The sequence below is a fragment of the Amblyraja radiata genome, chromosome 15 (genome assembly GCF_010909765.2).
Source record: "Amblyraja radiata isolate CabotCenter1 chromosome 15, sAmbRad1.1.pri, whole genome shotgun sequence".
NCBI lineage: Eukaryota > Metazoa > Chordata > Chondrichthyes > Rajiformes > Rajidae > Amblyraja > Amblyraja radiata.
This window is the reverse complement of record NC_045970.1, coordinates 53,096,955-53,120,822: the sequence shown is the minus strand read 5'-3', so window position 1 is coordinate 53,120,822 and position 23,868 is coordinate 53,096,955. Positions and strand designations below refer to the sequence as shown.

Sequence of the window (23,868 nt, the reverse complement as noted above, 5' to 3'; positions counted from 1 at the left end):
TTACACGACAATAAAAACATTTAAAAGAAAGAATAAAAACAATAAAATTAAAAACATTAAAAGCACTAAAACAGGAGCAAAGTCTCAAGCAGGATCAAAAGCCAAGGAATATAAATGTGTTTTAATACTGGTTTTGAAGATCTCAAAAGAGAGTTAGATCAAGATCTTAGGGCTAGTGGAATCAAGGGATATGGGGAGAAGGCAGGAACGGGGTACTGATTGTGGATGATCAGCCATGATCACATTGAATGGCGGTGATGCCTCGAAGGGCCGAATGCCCCACCACTGCACCTATTGTCTGTGTATCTAACTCCCGATGAGATAGTAATGGACAGGCGAATTAAATTATGAGCGAGTGTTCCACTGTCGACAAAGACTATGTACATTCATAGCATGGATGAGAACATGCTAAATTATTGCACTGCACTGACTGAATCAATCAGCGAAAGCTGTCATGTGTACCAGCCTGTGGACTATGTGCTCGTAAAGACTTTCAAGCAAATCAACTACCTCCAACCACACTGGGAAGGACCGTTCCAAGTGCTGTTGATGATCCACACTGCAGCGAAGCTTCAAGGAAAGGCGTCATGGATCCACGGATATATAGCTCCTAATGCTTGGGGAGTTAAAACCCTTCAGGTTCACTTGATCAGGAATCATGTTCAGTCATCCCCAGGGAAGATTAGATGCCGGAGATAGGCCGAAAACCTATTTATTGTCAGCAATAGTGTTCCACAGATTTCTCCACAACCTGATACCTGGCCTAGGAGTAAATGAGCCAGAGGAAGCAATTGTCAAAATCTCAGCCACCATGGAACAAATAGAGAACAGGACAGTAGATGCAATTTTTGCAGAATAGTCTCTTGCTTGACTGTTCTCCTTTATGATGTTATTGCTAATGAAGTTAACCGTCACTCACGTCTCGTGCAAATTATTCCGACACCAGCTGTTATCAGGCAACTGAACTATTCTGTCTCCAACTAGAGAGCAGTGCTGACCTACCATCTACCTCATTGAAGACCCTCTGCCTATCTTTAATCAGACTTTACTGGACTTCATCTTGCACTAATTTCCTTTATCTTGGATCTGTACACAGGGGCAGTATGATTGTAATCATGAATAGTCTTTTCACTGACTGGATTTGCACACAACATAAGCTTTTTATTGCATCTCAAAACATTGGAAAATAAAGTAAACTAATAAACACTTCATAGCCTCCTCATGCCCAGATCGTTCAAATAGAGCAAATATATTTATAACCGATGAAGAATAGAATAGTGCATTGTACAGGTGAACCTCCACGATGTACGATTCTGTTCTTCATCGATTATAAATATGTTTTCAATGGTTTGTAAATCTACAATGCTACAAAGCAATCTACAATGCCAAAGTCTAAACTTGGAAGTGATGAACAGTAGCCCTGACTGTCGAACTGACCACTACAGTCACCTGTGGACACGCCGGTGAATCCGCAGTGGCAGTGTTTAGATGTCCTATTGTATTGTATATCTTTATTGTTATTTTCCTGAGTACTCACATACCCAGAGGAAACAAAAAAACGTTACTCAAACCAGTGTCCATTCAGTGTGCAGTGAAAAATAAATAGAAATAAAAATACATATATCATGAACAAGTTTAACACTACTCTCAACTAAACATCAACAGGCGTTCCGATCGGCAGCGGCACGACAGTGGCTCTGTCCAGGTTGGTGGTTGGTGCGCGATACTTTGGCAGGGGGCAAAGTCCGTTTAACAGTCTTATAGCCTGCGGGAAGAAGCTGAGGAGCATCCTGCTGGTTTTGCAGCTAATGCTCCTGTACCTCTTCCCGGATGGCAGGATGGAGAATATGTGATGCGATGGGTGGTAGGGGTCTTTGATGATGGAGATGGCTCTGTTGATACATCTCTTCCTGTATATGTCCAGCAAGAAAGGGAGTGGAGCACCAATAATCCTGCTGGCGGTCTTCACAATCCTGTCAAGTTGGTGCCGTTCGTACGCCTTGCAGCTCCCGAACCCGGAAGTGATGCCGTTGGTTAATGTGCTCTCGATATGCATATACCGCAGTCAAACCGTCTCTTCAGCGTGAGTCCGTTGGTGTCTCAGCAGGTGGAAGGACCGTGCAAACCCCTTCCCGCACTTGGAGCAAGTGAATGGCCTCTCCCCGGTGTGAACCTGCTGATGCGCCAGCAGGTCGGACGACTGTGTAAATCCCTTCCCACATTCAGAGCAGGTGAAGGGTCTTTTCCTCGTGTGAATTCGCTGGTGTTTCAGAAGGGACGAATACTGAGCAAATCCCTTCCCACACTCAGAGCAGGTGAAAGGCCTCTCCCCGGTGTGGACCCGCTGATGAGTGAGCAGGTCAGATGATTGACTGAACGCCTTCCCGCACTCGGAGCAAGCGTACGGTCTCTCCCCTGTATGTAGTCGTTGGTGTCTCTTTAAGTCCCATAATTGAGTGAACCCCTTCCCACATTCAGAGCAAGTAAATGGCCTCTCCCCGGTGTGAAAACGCTGGTGAGTCAGCAGTTTGGATGACCGTGTAAATCCCTTTCCACACTCGGAGCAGGTGAAGGGTCTTTCCTCGGTGTGCACCCACTGGTGGATCTTCAGACTGGATGACCAGTTGAATCGCTTCCCACACTCAGAGCAAACAAATGGCCTCTCCCTTGTGTGAATCCTCTGGTGCTTCAACATGTCTGATGACCATGTAAATGCCTTCCCACATTCAGTGCAGGTGAAGGGCTTTTTCCCAGTGTGAATTCGATGGTGTTTCTGAAGGTCCGATGAGTGAGCGAATCCCTTCCCGCACTCAGAGCAAGTGAATGGCCTTTCTCTAGTGTGAACGCGCTGGTGCGCCAGCAGATTGGATGACCCTGTAAATCCTTTCCCACATTCGGAGCAGATGTAGGGCCTTTTCCCAGTGTGAATTTGTTGGTGTTTCATAAGGGACGAGGACTGAGAGAATGCCTTGCCACACTCGGAGCAGGTGAATGGCCTCTCCCCGGTGTGCACCCGCTTGTGAATGAGAAGGTCCGACGATTGACTGAACGCCTTCCCGCATTCGGAGCAAGCGTATGGTTTCTCCCCGGTGTGAAGTCGTTGGTGTCTTTGAAAGTCCCATGACCGGGTGAACCCTTTCCCGCACTCAGAGCAGGTGAACAGGCTCTCCCTGGAATGAACTCGCTGGTGCTTCAAAAGGTAGGATGACCGTGTAAAACCCTTCCCACATTCGGAGCAGGTGAAGGGTCTCTCCTGGGTGTGAATTAGCTGGTGGATCTTCAGACTGGATGACTGGTTAAATCGCTTTCCACAATCGGAGCAGGTGAACGACATCTCTTGGTATAACCGAGTGAAGCTCTCCCACAGCCAGAGCAGGTGAACGGCCTCTCACTGAGTGAACCCACCTGCACTTCTTAATTCATTTCATAACCTCCTTCACAACTCTATTTCCTTCGCCCCATAGATGCTGCCTCACCCGCTGAGTTTCTCCAGCATGTTTGTCTAATTAAATAACCTCTTCGATTAGTTTCTCTTTGTCTACTGGGATCGAAACTCAGTTCGGATCTGAGTTCTGTCTCCAGCCACTACCTCTCTGGATCTGGGTTTCGTGAGTTCGCAGGGTCTAGAAACCCAACACCAGCTCACAATCTGTCCGCCCGTGGACTGGGCTCAGCTGTGTAATGGCGGCCATCTTACCCATAACTCCAAGGGGGTAGAGAAACCGCTCTATTCTGCCCCTGCGCCGGAACGCCCTGAAGTCAGGCCTACTCCGGGCGGGGAAGTCCGTGGACTGGTCCTCCGTGCAGTGACTCGCTGTGTTGCGGGAATCACATCGATTCTCCCCCAGCCGATAGATGGTCCAAGGCCCGACCTCGATTAAGCCCGCGGCCCGGCTCCGACTCGCCGCTCATGGAGACCAGACCCGCTCTCTGTGGCTTGCTGCGTCACATCCGGTGCCTTGCGTCGGGACACAAGCTGCCGGCGTCCAACAGGGAGCCGCTGCTCCAGGGACCCGGGTTCGAGCCTGGCCAATGCCATCTGCGTGGACTTTGCACATCTTTCCTTTGATTATAAGTTCCTCCAGGTGCTCCGCTTCCCAAGGATACGCCGTTTTGTAGGTTAACTGGCCTCTGTAAATTGTCCCTAGTTTGTATGAGAAAGTGGGTAACAAAGAGCTAGTGTGAATGTGTGACTGATCGACGTGAATGGGTGATTAGTGGGCGGGTGGCTTTGTCTCGTCCACAGCAGAGTTAGTTCATTTAGCCCCTCAGATGCTTTTCACAATTCAATTAATTATGGCCAATCTTGCACCACAACGACCTGCTCGAACCCCATATCCATGCCTATCCATCTCTTCCCTTTTTCTTCCCGCCCCCACATCAGTCTGAAGAAGGATCTCGATCCAAAACATCAGCTATTCCTTCGCTCCATAGATGCTGCCTCACCCGCTGAGTTTCTCCAGCATATTTGTCTCCTTCGATTTCTCCAGCATCTGCAGTTCTTTCTTAAACAAACAAAGTCCGTAATTGATCAATGCTGAAGTGCAGTGTCTTATTTACACCAAAGTTTAAGAAAGAACTGCAGATGCTGGAGAAATCGACGGTAGACAAAAGGAATAGGCGACGAATAGGTGAAGTTTCGGGTCGAGACCCTTCTTTAGATTGATGTTTGAAGAAGGGACTTGACCCGAAATGTCACCTATTCTTTCGCTCCATAGATGCTGCCTCACCCGCTGAGTTTCTCCAGCATTTTTGTCTACCTTTGTTTAAACCAAAGTCTCTTCACTTTCACGATGGCTTTGTCAGGATTGTACCTGAAATTAATATATGTTCTTTTATTGCCAGACGATGAGCTACAATGCTGAGAAATATATTCCTCTCTCTATATCTTCACTCTACCTACTGTATTTACAGTGCCCTCCATAATGTTCGGGACAAAGACTCATCATTTATTCATTTGCCTCTATTCCACAATTTGATATTTGTAATAGAAAAAAAAAATCACATGTGGTTAAAGTGCACATTGTCACATTTTAATAAAGGCCATTTTTATACTTTTGGTTTTACCATGTAGAAATTACAGCTGTGTTTATACAGAGCTCTCAGCACCTAGTCTTTCCTCCTGTTTTTCCATCACCTTTGGAAACTTTTATCGCTGTTTATCAACATGAGATAAAGTTGTGCCAATGAAAGTTAAAGAAGCCATTATGAGAAACAAGAATAAAACTGTTAGAGACATCAGCCAAACCCTAATGGGCCTGTCCCACTTAGGCGGTTTTTCAGCGGACTGCTGGCGACTGTCAAGTTGCCGGCAGTCGCCTGAAAAAAACGGCAACTGGAACAGCGACTGTCAGGTGATACAGAAACACACCACGATGAACAGGAAGGTTGGCGCTGTAAAAAGATGGCTAAAGCAGTGTACGGTAAGTCCTTTAAAGAGGGGGGAAGAGGGGGGGGGGAGAATGAGTGGAGACAACTTTTAAGAAGCCAGAGATACACGGCTGTGAAGCTCGGCGGACATTTAACATTCGGTTAAATTTAACAGTCGGTTATCCTTGGTTCTGAAAACTACTGCTTACCTTTATTTCCCCCAATGAGCCAATGAAATTCACCGGTCAACACTGGCTACAACCTACGAGAACCTCTGAGAACCTTCGGCCTCCTGTCAACCCATTAGGATCTCCTGGCGACCCATCTACGGCTAGAGAATTCTCGCTACTGTCCATGTTGAAAAATTGACGGCGACCATAATGAGGCCACGACTAGTTCCCAGAATGCGGGAACTCCACGTGACCATAAAGGCGGCTCCCCGACAACCACCCGCAAACATGTGGCGACTGTACAGTTGCCTAAAAAGTTGCCTAAGTGGGACAGGCCCATAAGGCTTAACAAAATCAACTGTTTGGAACATCATTAAGAAGAAAGAGAGCACTGGTTAGCTTACTAATCGTAAAGGCCAAGGAAGATCTCCATAGCTGATCACAGAAGAATTCTCTCTATAATAATAAAGAAAAATCCCCAAACACTTGTCTGACAGTTCAGAAACACTCTTCAAGAGTCAGGTGTGGATTTGTCAATTGCCACTGTCCGCAGAAGACTTCATGAACAGAAATACAGAGGGTACACTGCATGATGCAAAACACAGGTTAGCAGCAAAAATAGGATAGCCAGGTTACAGTTTGCCAAGAAGTACTTAAAACAGCAACCACAGTTCTGGAAAAAGGTCTTGTGGACAGATGAGACGAAGATTAACTTATATCAGAGTGATGGCAAGGGCAAAGTATGGAGGAGAGAAGGTACTGCCCAAGATCCACAACACACCACCTCATCTTTGAAACACAGTGTGGAGGTGTTATTGCCTGTGCATGTATGGCTAAGGTACTGGCTCACTTATCTTCATTGATGATACAACTGCTGATGGTAGTAGCATAAGGATTTCTGAAGTGTATAGACACATCCAATCTGCTCAAGTTCAAACAAATGCCTCAAAACATATTGGTTGGTGTTTCGTTCTACAGCAAGATAATGATCCCAAACATACTGCTAAAGCAACAAAAGGGTTTTTCAAAGCTAAAAAATCGTTAATTCTTGAGTGGCCAAGTCAATCACCCGATCTGAACCCAATTGTGCATGCCTTTTACATGCTGAAGAGATAAGTGAAGGGGACTCACCCCCGAAACAAGCATTAGCTAAAGTTTGCTGCAATACAGGCCTGGCAGAGCATCATGTATAAGAAAGAACTGCAGATGCTGGTAAAATCGAAGGTAGACCCCGAAGGCTGGAGTAACTGAGCGGGTGAGGCAGCATCTCTGGTGAGAAAGAATGGGCGACATTTCGGGTTGAGACCCTTCTTCAGACTGAATGGTCTCGACCCGAAATGTCGCCCATTCCTTCTCTCCAGGGATGTTGCCTCATCCGCCCAGTTACTCCAGCCTTTTGTGTCTACCTGGCTGTGCATCACCAGAGAAGTCATCCAGCAACTGGTGATGTCCATGAATCGCAGGCTTCAAGCAGTCATTGCATGCAAAGGATATGCAAAAAAAAATTAAACATAACTTTTTCATTTACATGACATTGCTGTGTCCCAAACAGTATGGTGCCCTAAAATGGGGGGGGGGGGGGGGGGGGATGTATAAACACTACGGTAATGTCTACATGGTGAAACCAAAATGTATCAAAATGGCCTTTATTAAATCTGACAATGTGCACTTTGACTATATGTGATGTTTTCCATTACAAATCTCAAATTGTGGAGTACAGAGGCAAATAAATACATGATGGGTCTTTGTCCCAAACATTATGGAGGGCACTGTATGTTTGACTTGATTGTACTTACAAAAAGTGTTATCTGATCTGTTTGCATAGCAGACCAAACAAAGCTTTGCACTGTATCTCGGTACACATGATCATTGTAAACCTAAACCTAAGCTGGAACAGAGTTTGAATACTAATCAGGGAGACCGTTAAGGCTGCAGTCAGAGAGGACATACCGGAGGATGCATTACTGAGGAAATATGGGTAGAGTTAACAAATACGAAGGGTACAATTACTCTGATATTAAAAAGACACAAAATGTTAATGGAACTCAGTGGGGCAGGCAGCATCTCAGGAGAACATGGATAAGTGAAGTTTCAGGTCGGGAGACTTCTTCAGACTCATGACCTGACATGTCAGGTATCGATGTCCTTCAGACATGTTGCCTGTCCTGCAGCATTCAGGCACTTTGTGTCCCTTTGTATAAACCAGGAACTCCAGTTCCTTGTTTTGACATCACTCTAATATTATTGTAGTATGGGCTTCCCCAGAGCCAGGAGACTTATGCACAGACACATGATGGAAAATGTATAACAAAGCTGCCATGTTTAGTTAGAGCATTTCAGTATTCTAGTACCTGAAAATCAGTATTTTGCTGAGGAAATCAGTATTTTTATGTGGTGCCATTTTGCTGAAAAAAGTGTTTTTTATTTCATGTGCGGTCATACCCATGTAAGAGTACAAGAATGCATAACTTTGCCACCAATTGACATGTCTTTTACGCACCTTATTTGAAAGTGCATTCATTGCCATTTCTTTGTATGCTGCTGTTTGAACGGCTGCTTCCTGCTTTTAGTACCAGATGTCCCTCCCTCGCTCTCTCTCCCTGCTTCCTCCCCTCTCCCTCCCACCCTCTCTCTCTCTCCCACTACCTCTTTCCCTCCCCTCTATTCCTCCCACCCTCCCTCTCTTTCTTTTTTTTCTCCCTCCCTCTCTTATTCCTTCCCTCCCTCCCCTAACAGTGTGACCCACAGCGCTGTGGCGGTGCTGCCCTAGCAGCTGCGGCTCGCCTGCAGTCCGTCTGTTTTTTCTTTTTTTTCTGTTTTCTTTTGTCCTGTTTTAGTTAATTTTAGTTTATTTAGGTTGTGTATGTGTGGGAGGGGGTGGGGGGAGAAACAAGACCTTGTCTTGTCGTATCCCCCGTCTCCGTCTGCGCTGAGGCATAATGGCGGAGCTGGCGGCCTCCAACTGGGACCGACCTCGAGGTTCCGGAGGCAGAGCCAGCCAGGACTTACCAACGCGAGGCTGGCCGACTTCGGGGCTGTGGTGGCGTTGCGGTGGCGACCCGACTTCGGAGCCTCGGCCGCGGGCCCAGTGGACGACATCGTCGGGAGCTCTCAGGTCACAGGTTGGTGACCTGTTTTTCCTGAGCTCCCGAAAGAACAGCTTCGTCCGCTGGATGGCGGCAGCTTCGACCACCCCGGGCCGCGGAGTTTGAACCGGCCCGTTCGCGGAGCTCGGATTCAGTCGCGGGACTTGCTTACTATCACCCAGCGGGGTCACAACATCGGAGGTCTGGATCGCCTCAGCGCAGAGGGAGAACAAGGAGGGAAGAGACAAGGACTTTAAGACTTTTCCCTTCCATCACAGTGAGGAGGTGCCTGGTGGACTCACTGTGGTGGATGTTAAATCTGTGTTTATTGTGTGTTTGTTATTTTATTCTATGTTATGACTGCAAGGCACGAAATTTCGTTCAGACTGAAAAGTCTGAATGACAATAAAGGATACTTGATACTTGACTTGTGGCCATAGCGCTATGTGTAAAGGCAATAGCGCTCCAGCAGGTAGCGCTATAATTAGAACCCATAGCGTTGTTCCCACGCGCTACACTGACAGCGCTGTTTGCACCTGGAGCAGGACAGGCAGATCAAAGCTTACAAAAATAATCATGCAGTTCTTGTAAGTTAAAATACTAATAGATTTAATCTGCTATAATTATTTAGAGGGACAGTATGACGTTTTATATCCTTGCATTTTTTAAGCAGCAAGATAAAACAGAAAGTCGGGCTGATTTTACAAAGCAAATCCGTATTTTACAAAGCAAATCCATACATCCGTATTCTGATTGCATTTCCGTATAAAATACGGAAAATCCGTACTACTTAGCAGCTCTGGTATAAGCACAGTGATAACTTCAACTCTCTCCAGGTTGACTGGATATCCTTTACACTAGAGGCATAGGCATGGCAGAATTTATTCGGTACATCCAAGAGGGTGATACTGTGGACCCCCGAGACTGAGGGAAACACAGACCCTTTAACCACTGTGAGTAAACCACTGACTTTGTAACCTTCCATTTTTCCATACTCCTTTTGCCATATTGCCCTCCAGGCATCTGTTCAGCCTGTCCACATCCCCTGTGAGTCTCTTCACAACCTCAATCAAAAAGAGCAGATATATTTCGAATTGGTGAAGAATCAAATTGTTCCTCTAATTCTAGGGGTGAACCGCCCCCCAAAGAGCCCAACAATCAGGATCCAAAACGGGATGTGATAACAACAGCACTGAATGCAGAACCCACAGTCAGTCACATGTGGGCCCGCCGGTGTCTCAGCAGCTACAGTGTTTAGACGCCCTAGGCATATACTGCAGAGTTAAACCACCACTTCAGTGTGCATCCGTCGGTGGTCTCAGCAGGTCGGACGACGGAGTGAAATCCTTCCTGCACTCGGAGCAGGTGAACGGCCTCTCCCCAATGTGAACTCGTTGGTGCGTCAGCAGCTCGCATGATCGATTGAATGCTTTCCCACAGTCAGAGCAACCATAAGGTCTCTCGCTGAATTTGATGGTGTGTCCAAAAGTATGACGACTGAGAAGGAGCAGGTGTACGGCCTCGCCCCGGTGTGCATTCGCTGGTATGCCAGCAGGTCGGATGATCGTCTGAACGCCCTTCCACACACGGAGCAAGTGCATGTGAACAGCCTCTCCCCTGTGTAATCCTGCTGGTGAGCGAGCAGGTCAGATGATCGACTGAACGCCTTCCCACATTTGGTCCAACTATACGGTATCTCTCCTGTGAGCATTTGTTGGTATTTCAGAAGGTCCAATGGCTGAGAGAACCCTTTTCCACACTCAGAGCAGGAGAACGGCCTCTCCCCAGCGTGTATTTGCTGACAAGTGAGCAATTTGGATGACAGTGTAAATCTCTTCCCACACTCGGAGCAAGTGTTCGGTCTCTCTCCAGCGTGAAATTGCTGGTGTTTCAATAGGGCCGATGACTGAGTGAATCCCTTCCCACATTCAGAACAGGTGAACGGTTGTCCCCGGCATGAACTCGCTGGTGAGCGAGTAGTTTGGATGACTGTGTAAATCCCCCCCCACAGACAGAGCAGGTGAACGGCCTCTCCCCGGTGTGAGTTTGCTGGTGCCTCAGCAGGTCGGATGGACCTGTGAATGTCTTCCCGCACTCGAAGCAAGAGTTTGTGCTCTCCCCATTGTGAGTTCGCTGGTGTTTCTGTAGGACCGATGACTGAGTAAATCCCTTTCCGCACTTGGATCAGGTGAACGGTCTCTCCGCGATGTGTGTTCGCTGGTGCACCAGCAGATTAGATGATCGAGCGAACGCCTTCCCGCACTCGGAGCAGGTGAACGGCCTCTCCCCAGTGTGAGTTTGCTGGTGTGCCAACAGGTTGGATGACCGAGTGAATCCCCTCCCACAGACAGAGCAGGTGAACGGCCTCTCCCCTGTGTGAATTTGCTGGTGTGCCAACATGTGGGATGACCGAGTGAATCCCCTCCCACAGACAGAGCAGGTGAACAGCCTCTCCCTGGAGTGAATCTGCTGGGGTTTCATCGAGTCAGATGACTGAATTCATCCCTTCCTGCAGCTGGAGCACGGTGTGATATCTCCCGTTCAGTAAAGAATACGACCAAATGAATTACTTCTTTTTTCAAAGGTCGGTTAATTTTTGGACTTCATTACCAACGAGATCTCTGGAAGCTCAGACATCGGTTGTGTTCCAGGAAAGATCAACAGATTTCTGGATATAAAAATAGTAAGGGTTAATGGAAGGGTAAATAGAGTTTGAGGTCCAAATTAAGTGATTAGAATGGATTGCAAGTGTCACAAGGACCACTACACCCTTTCCCACACACTTGCACGTTTTCATTCATTTAATAACCTCCTTCACAACTCACAATTGTTCTTGTATCAACTGATATTATTGTATGACCTGGACCAAGTGAGAGAGGACCCGCTTTATTCTCACAGCTATCTTGACTACACTTCTTCCCACCCTGCTTCCTGTAAGGACTCCATCCCCTACTCCCAATTCCTCCGTCTACGCCGCAACTGCACCCAGGATGAGGCATTCCATTCCAGGGCATCGGAGATGTCCTCATTCTTTAGGGAACAGGGGTTTCCGTCTTCTATTATAGATGAGGCTCTCACCAGGGTCTCCTCTATATCTCGCAGCTCCGCTCTTACTCCCCCCATCCCCCCACTCGTAACAAGGACAGAGTCCCCCTTGTCCACACCTTCCACCCCATCAGCCATCACATGCAACATATAATCCTTCAACATTTTGGCCACCTTCAACGGGATCCTAACACTGGACACATCTGCCCATCTCCTCCCCTTTCTGCTTTCCGCAGAGACCGTTCCCTCCGTAACGCCCTGGTCAATTCGCCCTTCCTACCCAAACCACCCCCTTCCCAGGTACTTACCCTTGCAACCGCAGGAAATGCTACACTTGTGGCTTTACCTCCCCCCCCCCCCTAGACTCCATGGACCCAAGCAGTCTTTCCAGGTGAGGCAGAGGTTCACCTGCACCTCCTCCAACCTCATCTACTGCATCCGCTGTCCCAGTTGTCAACTTCTCTACATCGGCGAGACCAAGCACAGGCTCGGCGATCGCTTCGCCCAACACCTCCTCTCAGTTCATACTAACCAACCTGATCTCCCGGTTGCTCAGCACTTCAACTCCCCCTCCCATTCCCAATATGACCTTTGTGACCCGGGCGTCCTTCATTGCCAGAGTGAGGCCCAGCGCAAATTGGAGGAACTCATATTTCGCTTAGGTAGTTTACACCCCAGCGGTATGAATTTTGACTTCTGTAATTTTAGATAGCCCTTGCTTTCTCCCTCCTTCCCCTCCCCTTTCCCAGCTCTCCTACAAGCCTACTGTCTCCGCCTCTTCCTTTCTTTTTCCCGCCCCCCCCCCCCCTCCCCCACACATCAATCTGAAGAAGGGTCTCGACCCGAAACGTCGCCTATTCCTTCTGTCCATAGATGCTGCCTCACCCGTTGAGTTTCTCCAGCATTTTTTGTCTACCTTCGATTTTTCCAACATCTGCAGTTCATTCTTAAACGATAGTGGGGGGTTTGCACGGAAGGTCAGATAGTCAAAGGACGTGACACACAGAGCGCTCAATCCTTCTGGAGTACAAGGCAGCATCCAGCATACACTGGTAACACACACGTTCTTACCTGGTAAAAACCACCAAAATGGTTAATTTTTGTGCTGTGAAAAATTGGTGAAATAGGGGTAACCGTGAGAGATATTTATTTACTTCAGAAATCCAAAAGTGAGGAGAAATGATGTTGGAGAAAAGCGAGAGCTGAAGGGACAACATCAGCTAAAGTGGTTGGCGAACATTGGCCGTGCTGATATCAAGATTGAAAGTATTGAGAATGATCTAATTATGCTAATTAAAGCATTCAATCTACAGTTCTGGTAATGAAATCGTAGGTTCAATATTTGTATGGTAGAAAATGATGCACACACATACTCGGAGCTTTGCTGTGTTACGACATGAATGAAATGGTCTCCAGTAAATGCTTGAATTTGTGCTTCCTCTGTCCTTTCTTTGTTCGAGAATTAAATTGTCTGTCATTGCTTGGGAATTAAATTGTGTTCTCAAATGGTGCTCAAGTAAATGCCCTTATTGTTTCAGATTGGGTTTCATTAGACGGTCCTTGTATTTCAACAAATCTATTAGACTTGCTTGTGCACTCCTTAAGGCACTATGTAATAATTACATATTTGGTTTCCATTTATTCAGGATACAAATCAGTAAAGTTGTAGCTGGATGGTAATAGCATCATTACATTGATATTATTACCCAAATATTTTGCTGCTGTTTTTATATTTTGCTCTTTTCAAAATTTCTGTGCAGTAGAAGCATGTATATAATTTCCTTTTTGCCATGTGCGTGAATCAGAGATGACAGCTGGCAAAATTGTGGCAGCCGTTTGGCTGAACGTTCTGTTCTCTTTGCAAAATTACTGATTAATATTTTATTAAGTTGCAGTGCCTCTTGGAATAGGTTTAAAGTTAAATCACTAACAATTATTTTAAGTCAGTCTGAAGGTGTTTTTACACTGCAGCAAGAGAATATTTTAGATAACCTGAAAGCACCGTGGTCACATTGCTTCTACATGCTTGGAAAGTTAATAATGTTAACCTCTGCCTGCCTAGAAAAGTAATAATCTCTTTTGAATTGGTTTCTGCACATGCCTGCCCATACCTATATCTTACCTGAACTTCACCGCTTGTACTCCAGAAAGCGTTGCATGGCAACAGTACGGTTTTAAGTGTCCTGACCTCGCCTGCCGTGCAAGGGCCCTATAGGGAGGTTTCACAGCAGTCGGGTCACGACCCATGACCCGTACTGTTGCTACGCTACGCCAAATGGATTACACGCGATGAACTGCAGGTAGGCACTTACCATTGTTTCCAGCTTAGCCGGCCCGTTAAAACCCGCTGAAATTGTCCATTTTTGCGCTGTAAATAATTATGTTAATCGGGATAAGCGTGTGAGACATTTAGCATACTTCAGAATTCCAAAAGTGAGGAGAAATGACGGTAGATAAAAACGAGAGCTGAAGGGACAACAACAGACGGAGTGGCCGTTTGCTCACTGCATTTCATCAACAGTAAGGCATTATTTGTGTTTTTTCTTGATTCCTTTGGCATCTAAAAAGTTTCAGAAGTGATAAATCTGGCTGTAATTTTTTTAAATCGCCCATGGTTCTCGTGCGTTTTTACATACAAAATGAACACGCATCTGAAGAAAAATTTACAGCCAGATTTATCACTTCTGAGAATTTTTAGATACCAAAGTAATCAAGAAAAAACACAAATAATGCCTTACTTGATGAATGCAGTGAGCAAACGCGATAATTCCCAATATTTTCAATGTTTACCAAGCACTTTAGCTGCTGTTGTCCCTTCAGTTCTCGCTTCTCTATACCTTCATTTCGCTTCACGTTTGGAATTCTAAAGTTGGGTACATATCTCTCACAGTTACCCCGACTCCCACAATTTTTTTTCAGCGCAAAAATTCAACATTTTGGCGGTTTTTAACAGGTAGGAAAGTACGCGTTTCTAGCATTAATAACATATACTGGAAGTGACGGATGTCTTCCAGTTGGATTTAGCGGCTCCGTGCGTCGAGCCCTATGACTTTTCGTGCAACCTCCCTATACTCACCAAAGATCCTCCACGGGGCGGGATGTCCGTGGAGTCTCGGTGGTGGGCTGGTCATCCGTGCAGTGGCTCGCTGTGTTGCGGGGATCACATTGATTCTCCTCCAGCCGCCAGATTATCCTCGTCCTGGCCTCGGCTTCAATTAAACCCGCGGCCCGGCTCCGACTCGCCGCTCTTTGAACCCGTTCGGTGGCTCGAGGCGTCACATCCGGTTCCTAGCGTCCACCAGGGAACCGTTGCTCCAGGGACCCAGGTTCGAATCTGACCTCGACTACTGTTTGTGTGGAGTTTGCACGATCTTTGTGTGGAGTTTGCACGTTCTTTGTGTGATTATAAATTTATCCAGATTGCACGTTCTCCAGGTGTTCCCCTTTCTTACCGCTTCACAAAAGTGCAACTAAATTTAAGGTAGCTCTTTCTTCCCAAAAACCCTTTCTGGCTTAAGTCCTCCCTCCATCGCCTCCAATTTAAATTCAATTTGGAATATTTTGGAGGACCAAGAAGAGCCACTTTGGTGTAAACAGGACACTGCACAACCATACCTCAGCAATGATCAATTGTGGACTTTGTTTGGGTTTCACTGCCCTTTTATGTAGTGTTATGTAGTGTAGTTACACCTAGTTATGTAGTGTTACTGAAAATTTGTTGTATTGACTATTACATTTTTATTTGTCATGTCATTACGTTAATGGACCTTGATCTGTTTCATATGCAATTGCAAATTACTCTTGACTTGCACATGGCTGTCATTGGGCAGGGTGTTGAGTATAAGAGCTGGGATGTTATACTGCAGTTCTACATGATGTAGATGAGGCCTTTTTTTTTTTCTTTTTTTTTTTTTCCGATTTAAATCTTTTTATTTGAATTTCACAGCAATTTGCATACATACAATGATAACAGACAGTGACAGTCAAGGCATAATTGTGCAACAGTATGTAAGCGATCCTCAAAGCCCTTACCCGTACCCACCTTCAACCCACCCGAATCAGGTCGGAACCAAACGGGGACAAACAACACTCACATACATACACATCCACACAAATATGGTAAGATAAACAAAAGAAAAAGTACTAAAAAAATAATAATAATAAATTTTAAAAAAGGGGGTCACTAATAACAGTAAATAAGTAAGTAATTAAATAAATAAGTGTGGGGAGGGGGGGGGGGGGGTTAAGGGGAGAGCAGCTGCAGTAGAGCAGAACAATGGTGGAGAGCACTCAGTCCTCTTCCGAGTCCGGGGACAAGTTGAGAGAGTTAACAAGTTCCAAGAAAGGGTTCCATGTATCTAGGAATGTCTTGGTAGAGCCTTTGAGAGAGAACCTAAGTTTTTCAAGCTTTAAGTTGTAAAGCACCTCCTTAATCCAGCGGGTGTGTGTCGGGGGACAGGTGAGCCTCCAGTTAAGCAAGATCAGTCTCCGGGCTAACAAGGTTGTAAAAGCTAGAACCCGTTTCACCGCAACAGAGAGGTTGGTGTTGGGAGGGGTACCGAAAATGGCTGACAGTGGGTTTGGAGGAATAGTCTGGCCGTAGGCTCTGCTTATCAAGTCGAAAGCACTCCTCCAAAAGGCTGCTAGTTTAGGGCAAGACCAAAACATATGGCTATGGTTGGCAGGGGATTGATTACATCTGTTGCAGGTGTCCCTAACAGCGGGGTAAATTCTAGATAATCTTGCATTTGTGTAGTGGACTTTGTGAAGGACTTTGCATTGGATTAGGCCATGACGAGCACATATGGAGGAAGAATGGATCAAATCCAAGGCAGAGTCCCATTGCTGGTCTGTTAGTTTCGTATTCAGCTCACCCTCCCACGCAGCTTTTAATGAGATATGAGGTTTCAATATAACCGACCCTAACAAGTTATACAAAACAGAGATGCATTTCTTCCGGTTGGGATCTAGAGCTAAGATGGTATCGGTCAGGGTTTCAGGGGGGCGATTTGGGAAATGGGGGAATGTCTTCTTCACAAAATCCCTAATCTGGAAAAAATGAAAAAGGTGGGAGTTTGGGAGGCTATAGTTGGACGAGAGCTCCGCAAAAGACGAAAAGATGCCATCCTTGTATAGGTTTTTGATACTACTGATACCGTTGCTATGCCAGGTTTTGAATGCATGGTCTGTACTTGAAGGTTTAAAGATGTGGTTTTTAAGCAGTGGGGTCAAGATGGAAGGGCCTTGTAAACCGAAGTTTTTCCTGAGTTGACTCCATATCTTGAGCGAGAGGGACGCAATTGGGCCTGCACCCACAGATGTTATAGGAAGGGGGAGTTGGGAGCATAGGACAGACCGCAACGGGAGATGTGAACTCGCCTTTTCCATGCGTACCCAGGTCGGTAGGTGGTCGCAATCATCATTCATCCAATACAGGAGTTTTTTTTAACCAAACGTAAATTTATATATAGGTACAAAGTGCCATTGAAAACACAACTCTAAGGAAACACTTATCTAAAATAAGGAATATACATATAAATATCAAACATTGTTATTTTCATCTAAGAAGCACGCAGGCCCCCTGCAGCATCCAGCGGTCCTGGAAGGTAGCCAGGCTGCCCTTGGATACCTCCCGCTCCAGGCATCCAGGCACAGATGTAAGCCCGAAAATGGGGAAGGCAGTTGGCCTGAGTGGAGCCCTAAGTTGCTCGTGGCCAGCTTGGTAATTCCCCGCAGCGAACTGACCAAGATATCCCCTGACTGACAACACCACTGCTCCTCCCCTCCCCCCCTCCCCCCACACTGAGTGCCCAAAGATCAGAAGAGTGGGGCCGAAATGTAACCAGAATTTGAGGAGCAGTTATTCAAATACGCCCTCTTCAGGTACTTCCCTGTGCAACCACAGGAGATGTTACACCTGTGTTTAAGAAGGAACTGCAGATGCTGGAAAATCGAAGGTAGACAAAAGTGCTGGAGAATGTTACCAAAGTGTCTCTTCACTTTCACTTTCTCGGTGGCCTTGTCAGGATTGTATCTGAAGTTCATATATGATCTTTTATTGCCAGACGATGGAGCTACAATACTGAGAACTATATTCCTCTCTCTACATCATCACTCTACCTACTGTACTTATGTTTGTATGTACGTATAGAGTTATCTGATCTATTTGGATAGCAGACCAAACAAAGCTTTTCACTGTACCTCATGGTAAACCTAAACCAAAGCTGGAAAAGAGTTTGAATACTAATCAGGGAGTCGGTGGCAGTCGGAGAGGACATACTGGGGAAATATGGATAGAGTTAAAAAAAAATAAGAAAGGTGTTATTACTCATATTAAAAAGACACAAAATGTTGATGGAACTCAGCGGGTCAGGCAGCATCTCAGGAGAACATGGATAAGTGAAGTTTCAGGTCAGGAGACTTCATTCAGTGATTAGTCTGAAGAAGGATCATGACCTGAAACGTCAAGTATCCATGTCCTTCAGACATGCTGCCTGTCCTGCTGAGTTAATCAGGCACTTTGTGTCATTTTGTGTAAACCAGCAACTGCAGTTCCTTGTTTCAACATCACTCTTATATTATTGTAGTATGGGCTTCCCAATAGCCATCAGGAGGCATATACACAGATACATGATGGAAAATGTATAAGCACAGGGATATCATAATGGGTGACTAACTTCCTCAAGGTTGACTGGATTTCCTTTACACTAGAGACATAGGCACGGCAGAATTTGTTTGGTACATTCAAGAGGGCGAGACTGAGACCATGAGACTGAGGGAAACACAGACCCTTTAACCCCAGGAGTTATCCATCAAGACTCGGTAACCTTGCATTTTACCACATTTATATCTATCTGCCATATTGTCTGCCCATCTGTTCAGCCTGGACACATCGCCTGGCAGTCTCTTCACAACCTCCTCGGGCCTAGTTCATTCAAAAAGAGCAAATATATTTTGAATTGGTGAAAAATCAAATTGTTCCCCTAATTCTAGGGGTGAACCGCCCACCAAAGTGCCAACAATCAGGATCCAAAACTGGACGAGATGAACAACGCCACTGAATGCAGAACTCATGGCCAGTCACATGTGGACCCGCCTGTGTCTCAGCTACTAGTGTGTTTAGATGCCCGAGGCACATCCTGCAGAGTAAACCCGAGGCACATCCTGCAGAGTAAACCACCACTTCAGCGTGTGTCCGTCCGTATCTCAGTAGGTCATACGACCGAGTGAATCCCTTCCCGCACTCGGAGCAGGTGAACGACCTCTCCCCGGATGATTGTCTGAATGCCTTCCTCCAATGGAGCAAATGTTCTGGCTTTGCCCGGTGTGAGTTCGCTGGTGAGCGAGCAGGTCAGATGATTGACTGAAAGTCTTACCACATTCGGAGCAACCACACGGTATCTCGCTGGTGTGTATTTGGTGGTGTTTCAAAAGGTTTGATGACTGAGAGAACCCTTCTCCACACTCGGAGCAGGTGAACGGCCTCTCCCCGGTGTGAATTCGCTGATGAATGAGCATTTTGGACGACAGTGTAAATCCTTTCCCACACTCGGAGCAAGTGTTTGGTCCCTTCCCAGTGTGAGTTTGCTGGTGTTTATGTAGGACCGATGACTGAGTGAATCCCTTCCCACATTCAGAGCACGCGAATGGTCTCTCCACGGTGTGTATTCGCTGGTGCACCAGCAGGTGGGATGATCGACTGAACGTCTTCCTGTACTTGGAGCCAGCGTAGTCTCTCCACCGAGTGAATTTATTGATGTCTCTGAAGGTGCCATGACTGAGTGAATCCCTTCCCACATGCAGAGCAGGTGAACAGTCGCTGAGCGGTGTGTACTCGCTGGTGCGCCAGTAGGTTGGATGATCGACTGAATGCCTTCCCGCGCGCTCAGAGCAAGTGTTTGGTCTCTACCTGGTGTGAGTTTGCTGATGTTTCAGTAGGTTCGATGACTGAGGGAATCCTTTCCCACACGCAGAGCAGGTGAACGGCCTCTCCCCGGCGTGTCTTCGCTGGTGTGCCAGCAGGTTGGATGATCGAGTGAATCCTTTCCCGCATTCGGAGCAGGTGAACGGCCTCTCTCCCGTGTGTATTCGCAGATGCGCTTGCCGGTCAGATAATCGAGTGAACGCCTTACCACACTCCGAGCAGGTGAATGGCCTCTCTCCGGTGTGAGTTCGCTGGTGTGCCAGCAGGTCAGATGGTCGTCTGTAAGCCTTCCCACACTCGGAGCATGTGTTCGGGCTCTCCCCGGTATGGGTCAGCTGGTGTTGCAGTAGGACCGATAACTGAGTGAATCCCTTCCAACACTTGGGGCAGGTGAACGGCCTGCTCTTCCCGGTGTGTATTCGCTTGTGAGTGAGAAGTTTGGATGAGAGTGTAAATCCCTTCCCGCTCTCGGCGCAAGTGTTCCATCTCTCCTCGGCGTGAATTTGCTGGTGTTTCAGTAGGGCTGATGACTGTGTGAATCCTTTCCCGCACTCAGAGCAGGGGAATGGCCTTTCCCCAGCGTGTCTTCGCTGGTGAGCCAGCAGGTTGGATGATCTCGTGAACGTCTTCCCGCACTCGGAGCAGGCGAATGGCCTCTCTCGCGTGTGTGTTCGTTGGTGCGCCCGCCGGTCGGATGATCGAGTGAACGCCTTCCCGCATTCGGAACAGGTGAACGGCCTCTCCCCGGTGTGAGTTCGCTGGTGTGCCAGCAGGTCAGATGGTCGTCTGTAAGCCTTCCCGCACTCGGAGCATGTGTTCGGGCTCTCCCCGGTGTGTGTTCGCTGGTGTTTCAGTAGGACCGATAACTGAGTGAATCCCTTCCCGCACTTGGAGCAGGCGAACGGCCTCTCCCCGGCGTGAACCCACTGGTGATCGAGCAGGTCAGACGATCGACTAAACGCCTTCCCACATTCGGAGCAACCATGCCATATCTCGCTGGTGTGCATTTGTTGGTGTTTCAGAAGGTCTGATGACTGAGCGAACTCTTTTCTGCACTCGGAGCAGGTGAACGGCCTCTCCTCGGTGTGTATTCGCTGGTGAGTGAGCAGGTTGGACGACACTGTAAATCCCTTCTCGCGCTCGGAGCAAGTGTTCGGTCTCTTCCCGAGGTGAGTCTGCTGGTGTTTCAGTAGGGCCGATGACTGAGTGAATCCGTTCTCACACTCAGAGCAGGTGAACGGCCTCACCCCGGCGTGCCTTCGCTGGTGCGCCAGCAAGTTGGATGATCGAGTGAACACCTTCCCGCATTCGGAACAGGTGAACGGCCTCTCTCTCGTGTGTATTCGCTGGTGCGCCCGCTGGTCGGATGATCGAGTGAACGCCTTCCCGCATTCGGAGCAGGTGAATGGCTTCTCCCCAGTGTGAGTTCGCTGGTGTGCCAGCAGGTCGGATGGTCGTCTGAACGCCTTTCCGCACTCGGAGCAAGTATTCGGGCTCTCCCCGGTGTGAGTTTGTTGGTGTTTCCGTAGGACCGATGACTGAGTGAATACCTTCCCACATTTGGAGCAAGGGTACGGTCTCTTCCTAGTGTGAATTCGCTGGTGTCCCCGAAGGTGCCATGACTGAGTGAATCCCTTCCCACATTCTGAGCAGGTGAATGGCCTGACTCCGGCATGAACTAGCTGGTGAGCAAGCAGTTTGGATGACCGTGTAAATCCCTTCCCACACTCCAAGCAAGTGAACGGTCTGTCCGCGGTGTGTATTCGCTGGTGCACCACCAGGTCAGATGATCGAGCGAACGCCTTCCCGCACTCGGAGCAGGTGAACGGCTTCTCCCCAGTGTGAATCCGATGGTGTGCCAACATGTTGGATGACCGAGTGAATCCCCTCCCACAGACAGAGCAGGTGAACGGCCTCTCCCCTGTGTGAGTTTGCTGGTGTGCCAACATGTGGGATGACCGAGTGAATCCCCTCCCACAGAGAGCAGGTGAACAGCCTCTCCCTGGAGTGAATCTGCTGGGGTTTCATCGAGTCAGATGACTGAATTCATCCCTTCCTGCAGCTGGAGCACGGTGTGATATCTCCCGTTCAGCAAAGAATACGACCAAATGAATTACTATGCTTCTTTTTTCAAAGGTCGGTAAATCTTTGAACTTCATTACCAACGAGATCTCTGGAGGCTCAGTCATCAGTTGTGTTCCAGGAAAGATCAACAGTTTTGTGGATATAAAAATAGTAAGGGTCAATGGAAGGGGCAATAGAATTTGAGGTCCAAATTAAGTGATTACAATAGATTGCAAGTGTCACAAGGTTCACTACTCCCTTTCCCACACGCTTGCACGTTTTCATTCATTTAATAACCTCCTTCACAACTCACAATTGTTCTCGTATCAACTGGCTCTATTCTCACAGAACCCGCTCTATTCTCACAGCGAGTCAGTCCTACTCGGGGCGGGATGTTCGTGGAGTCTCGGTGGTGGGCTGGACATCCGTGCAGTGGCTCGCTGTGTTGTGGGGAGCACATTGATTCACCCCCAGCCACCAGACACTTCTCGTCCAGGCTTCGGCTTTGATTAAACCCGCGACCCGGCTCCGACTCGTCGTTAATGGAGACCCGTACGGTGGCTCGTGGCGTCACATCCGGTGCCTCGCGCCTGCGCACTGGAACGCAAGCTGCCGGCGTCCAACAAGGAGCCGTTGCTGCTCTTTCGTGACCAGTGCCCACGCGAGCGTAACCTGCACGAGATAGCCCAGCTGTTGGCGCTTGTACAGTGAACAAGCAGAAGCTGCGCGGCTCCAGGGACCCGGGTTCGATCCTGACTTCTACTACTGTCTGTGTGGTGTCTGCACGTCCTTCGTGTGATTATAAGTTTCTCCAGGTGTTCCCCTTTCTTATCACTTCCCAGGGGTGTGCGGGTTTGTCGGTTTGTAGAGGAAAATATTTTTTACACAGAGTGGTGAATCTGTGGAATTCTCTGCCACAGAATGTAGTTGAGGCCAGTTCATTGGCTATATTTAAGAGGGAGTTAGATGTGGCCCTTGTGGCTAAAGGGATCAGGGGGTATGGAGAGAAAGCAGGTACAGGACACTGAGTTGGATGATCAGCCATGATCATATCGAATGGCGATGCAGGCTCGAAGGGCCGAATGGCCTACTCCTGCACCTATTTTCTATGTTTAATGGGCCTCAGTAAATTGCCCCTAGTTTGCAGGGAATGGATGAGAAAGTGGATACCAAAGAACTAGTGTGAATGAGTGGGTACACAAAATTGCTGGAGGAACTCAGCGGGTGCAGCAGCATCTATGGAGCGAAGGAAATAGGCGACGTTTCGGGCCGAAACCCTTCTTCAGACTCAGACCCAGTCTGAAGAAGGGTTTCGGCCCGAAACGTCGCCTATTTCCTTCGCTCCATAGATGCTGCTGCACCCGCTGAGTTCCTCCAGCAATTTTGTGTACCTTCGATATTCCAGCATCTACAGTTCCCTTTTGAACATAGTGTGAATGAGTGACGGTGATCGGTGGGCTCAGGGACTTGTCCCCATGCTGTATCTCTAATCTGAACTGTAGCTGTGTTACACGTGCTCTGTGCTTCCATACCTTCTCAAAATTTGATCCTAAGTTAGGTGTGGAAGCAGGGTTAGTTCATTTGGCCCCTCATATGTGCTGCACAATTCAATAAATTATGGCTAATCTTACACCCCAGCGCTATTCCTGCTCCAACCCCATATTCTTGTGTTCCTTTAATATTTAAAAATCTAGTGTTCAGTAATTTTTGAATGAAAACGTAAATTGCAGAATCTGGAATCTTGAGTAAAACAAAAAGTGCTGGAAGAACTCAGCGGGTTAGCAAATTCTGATATGGGTAGGTGATGGTTCAGGTTGGGACCTTTGAAAACTGGTAAAGTGAGGTTGGGGCGGAAGCATGCCCATGTCATAGGAGCAGAATTAGGCCTTTTGGTCCATCAAGTCTTCTGCACCATTCAACATTGCTGATCAATCTTTCCCTCTCAACCCCATTCTCCTGCCTTCTTCCCTTAAACGTTGACACCCTTACTAATCAAGAACCTGTCAATCTTCATTTTAGAAATACACAATGTCCTCCACAGCCATCTGTGGCAATGAATTCCACAGGTTTACTCCCCATGATTAATTAAATTTCTCCTTACCTCCTTACCAAAGATATGTTCTTTAATTTTGAGGCTGTGCCCTCTGGTCCTGCACTCTCCCACGAGTGGAAATATCCTCTACTATCCAGGCCTTTCACTATTCGGTTA

The 23,868-nt window shown here is 47.4% G+C and overlaps 1 long non-coding RNA gene and 2 pseudogenes across 1 annotated transcript; all 3 read right to left on the bottom strand.

The window, feature by feature from the left end:
* Positions 1-201: 201 nt before the first annotated feature.
* LOC116981450 lies at positions 202-22,209 on the bottom strand (annotated as a pseudogene).
* LOC116981592 lies at positions 6,567-6,981 on the bottom strand. Its single transcript, XR_004414233.1, has 2 exons — positions 6,947-6,981; positions 6,567-6,712 (listed from the first exon to the last, which is right to left on the bottom strand). It is a non-coding gene; the product is annotated as an uncharacterized LOC116981592 (long non-coding RNA).
* Positions 9,337-11,137, bottom strand: LOC116981542 (annotated as a pseudogene).
* Positions 22,210-23,868: the final 1,659 nt, after the last annotated feature.